The 4,058-nt window shown below is 52.9% G+C and overlaps 1 pseudogene; it reads right to left on the reverse strand.

The window, feature by feature from the left end:
• Positions 1–2,208: 2,208 nt before the first annotated feature.
• LOC116184595 (centrosomal protein POC5 pseudogene) lies at positions 2,209–3,612 on the reverse strand (annotated as a pseudogene).
• Between the last annotated feature and the right edge of the window lie 446 nt (positions 3,613–4,058).

The following is a 4,058-nucleotide window of genomic DNA, read 5'->3' on the forward strand; positions in this document are numbered from 1 at the left end:
GTTAAAGGGAATTTTAGGGTGGGACATTTTTTTCCACTTTTTCATTCTATTTTTACTTTATTTAATAAAAAGAGGGAATATTTGACCCCCAGTTCTCCTATCCCTCATTCCGCTTACCCCATTCCTATTCCCACTTCCCCTAAGGGTGGATCAGGCGACAAACTCTGCTAAATAAAGGCACAGGGCTGCTGCTGTCTCCCTGCTGTTCCCCGATCCACTCTGTCCCTTTCTCATGCTGGGACTGGCCATCCCAGTATGAGCCATTCCGATTCCCGTGTCCCGCTCCCCAATTCTCCTTGTTCAAATCCGTTTTGTTCAGTTCAAAAATCGTGTCCCCATAAGGGACAAAAGACACAAATGGCGTCAGCCGCATGGCCGAGCAGCCCTCGGACTGTTCACAAAATGGCCTCCCACAAACTCCCGCTCTTGCCATCACCCGGCCACCCCCACCTCCACCATCCTATCCGTCGGGTGCCACCCCCGCGTCGGGTCCTCCCCCTCCTCCTCTTATGTCGATTGCCCCGGCGTTGGGATCCACCCCTCCAGCCCCTGTGACCACATCCCCGGTGGGAGGGACCTGCCCACTTGAAGACCATGTCCCAGTGGGTGGGGCCCCTGGGGGGAAGGTCACGCCTCGGTGGGTGGGCCCAGCCACGCCTCCCCCTCTCCAGCCACTTCCAGCTCCCAAGTCAACGGAACCAGCAGTCGCGGCCTGACTGGAGGCAGGCCATCTTGGCCTGCCGGGCTTCCCGTCTCCGGAGCCCCTTGGTCAGGGAGTGGCTCAGGGCCCTAGCCCGTCCTGCCTCATCCTCTTCAGAGGATGAGGACAGTGGCAGCCCCCAGCCCGCACATCAGCCAGGAGGCAGGTGGGCCCTGATCAGGGAAAAGGCAATCAAGGAGGGAGACATAGAGTTCGCTAACGACCTAGAACTCTTTGCGGCACCGGTGACCCGGGCTAGGGGAGGAAGGCCGAGGTGAGAGCAGCTGCCTTACGTTGAAGTTAAGGCAGCCAAAGACTATGGGAGGGAGTCACCATTTTTCAAAACCATTTTGGACTTGACTTTCTCGGGACATACTTTAGTACCACATGACCTCCGATACATAACCAAGTCACTGTTCACCCCAACCGAGCTTTTGCTATGGGAGGTCCAGTGGAAAAAACTGTTGAAACCTCTCCTAAAGAAATACAATCTGGCAGCCACTTTAGGAGAGGGTGAAGAGGGACTGGAAGCTTTGGCAGGGGAGGGCAATCTCAGCCAGCCGGAGGATGAGATTCTGCTGCCGACTGACCTCCTCAACAACATCCGTGAGGCCGCTCGGATCGCCCTGTTAAAAATACCAGACGGGGGAACACCCCTCCAAAGCTTCTCCAGCGTTACCCAGGGACCAACAGAGACTTTCATCAAGTTCGTCGACCACTTTTGAGAGGCAATTGATTGCCAGATCGACAACCCGGCCATGCGAGAGGAATCCTCTGCAAGATGGCATTCACCAACGCCACGGTGGAGACCAAGAAGATCCTGCACAGTCTACCTCAAGACCCCGAGCCGACCATCGCAAAAATGGTGGAAACCTGCGTGAAAGCTACATCTACAGAGACCACATCGCCTTGGCCGTGAGTAAGGGAGTGGGGGAGGTGATGTTGAACTTGAACACTGTGCGGTGTTTCGGGTGTGGCCAGATGTGGCACATCCAAGCCAACTGTCCCCACTGGCCCCCCAACCGCCTTTACCATCAGTACGCTCCCTCCCAAGACCAGCTCCTAGGAACCTCCCACCACAGCCCTATCCACCGGCGGGAAACGGGCCGCGGAGCGCGAGGAGGGGCTGCACAAGGACAACAAGTGGCCCCTCACAGGGCCCTGGCCTCCCTACCATTCAGGAGGACCAGTGGCCTGGCGGCCAGTTTCAGAGGATTGGCGGAGCCTGGAGGACGGACTCCGCCTCTTCAGAAGAACCAACAATTTAGACGCTGGCTGCTGCCAGGTCCTCTCCAGCTCCATCACCGTCACCTTCAAGGATGAAGACCTGGTACGCATCTCCGCGGGGTTCCTGGAGCCCCCTTACTCCAACCATGACACCACCATACTTATTGTTGGCGACAGCAGGCACACTCCACCCAAGCTCGACATCCTCCCAGAAGTGGTGTGTTTTCCACCGGTGTTTGAGGTAACCGTCTCCGTTGTGCTCCACCCCACACGCTGAGAAAGGAGTTCCTCTCACCTTGATGTACATCATCGACTGTGCAGTTGACAAACTCGGACAGGACCAGGATGAGGAGGACAAATAGGTCTTTCTCATGCAGAAAGAAAAGATCTGGAATGTGTGAAGCCAAGTTTTCAAGGTTGTTTATTTTTCTTACCTATAATAATTTCTCTCTGACCTGCCAAGGTCCAGCTGGCACAAAAGCCATGGCAGTCTCCCCCAAGCCACATGCATCTCCCACATTATATACTCAAAATTACATGTACTGTGTTTACAGTTCCTGTACCAATACATAAAATCTACATTGGAAAGTGTGTCCCTATCCTAGACCAATAGAAAAGTGTCACCATCACACCAAGACTTGGAGGACAAGAAGAAGGAAAAAAAGGCTAGGGCATGCCCAGATTCCTCCATCTCATACCCCTGAATTACGTTCTAAACAACCCCAAAATTCTACTTTCCCACCCTGTGTAAATTCCCCTATTACACTACTCAAACCCTTTTGGCTTGTAATAGTTCATATAAGGTTGGCAGCTTCTCCCATGGGCTAAAATCAAAGCCACATGTGTTTTTGACTTCTTGACAAGGTCCCTGAGCCCCTTGCCAGGGTCTCAAGGTATCCGGGGCAGCCAAAGGGGTGATCTGGACTCTGACATTCTTCCTGCTTTCTGTTGTGCAGATGTTACTACCTTTGCCATGGGCAGTTTTTGAGTTGATGTCACACCAGATCCTGATGTCGTGCTAGTGACGGTAACTGGAGAATCTGAATCTAGTCTGGTCTCAGGAGTGCTTGCATGAGCCAGGTGGCTACAAAACATGTTTGCATCAAGAGCAGCTGATGATGAGGGTCGATTATATTGTGAAGGAGGTGGCCTTCCTGCACCAGTGGTAGCATGATCATTTCTCCTGCTCCCTGTATCAGGATCTGGCCTACTGTCCTTGCTTTGAAACATGGTCATTGCTTCCAGATTCAAAGCACACCACACATAAAGGCTTTCTTCATGGTGTCTTCATACTGATCTCTTTCAGTATGCAGTCGCAGAATCTCAGCTCTTGTCAGTTCCAAAGCAAGTTAACTCCACAATTTTCACTTCACAATCATTGGCGAGCTGACCACACACATCTTTCGCCCTTAACTGACAGGGTTTGTTGTCTTTACATCATTCTTCACTAACAGAGCGCCATGTGGCCCACACTTTCTTCACCAAAGTTGTCTGGAAATGTCTATCTGCCATTCTAATTGCATATTCCTCTTGTTTGGCTTTAACATGCTGAAGCCGCCACAGTGTAAACGCTCTCATCAACACTACTCTCTCCTTTTGCTTTTCTAATGCTCTAAGTTAATAATTACCTCATCTTTGTAGCCACATGCTGCTACACACAGTGGAGATGATGACAAATTGTACATAGTCCTGTTCGCCCCCCTCAGAAAACCTGACGGTCTCTATCGGTGTCCTGCAGAGTGGGCATGAGGGATTTGTTGTGGCCCACCACAGGATGCAGCCCAGGCAGAACTGGTGGCAACAGGGCAGAGCTGAAGCCACATCACCCCAAGTGTCTTGGCAGATGGGGCAGTTGCTGTCTGTCCCTGTGGCCATTCCTCTGCTCTGCAGCACACACAGGACAGCTCAAGACCAGGACATGCTTCCCCTCAATGGCATCACACGCTGCAGGAGGGAGAGGCCATGGACACTGGCAGTGCCAGGGAAAGGAATGAAAGGTAGGAAATGCCCAGGCTCCTGGGGAAGGACACCTTCCTGTCTCCCTGAGCCCTGTCACCTGCCCTGCAGCCACCGCAGAGACAACAGGGGTGTCACCCTCAGTGCTGCACCTGCCATGCCTGGCTGCCCCAAG

The sequence above is a fragment of the Lonchura striata genome, chromosome Z, assembly GCF_050655825.1.
Source record: "Lonchura striata isolate lonStrDom1 chromosome Z, ASM5065582v1, whole genome shotgun sequence".
NCBI classification, from domain to species: Eukaryota; Metazoa; Chordata; class Aves; order Passeriformes; family Estrildidae; genus Lonchura; species Lonchura striata.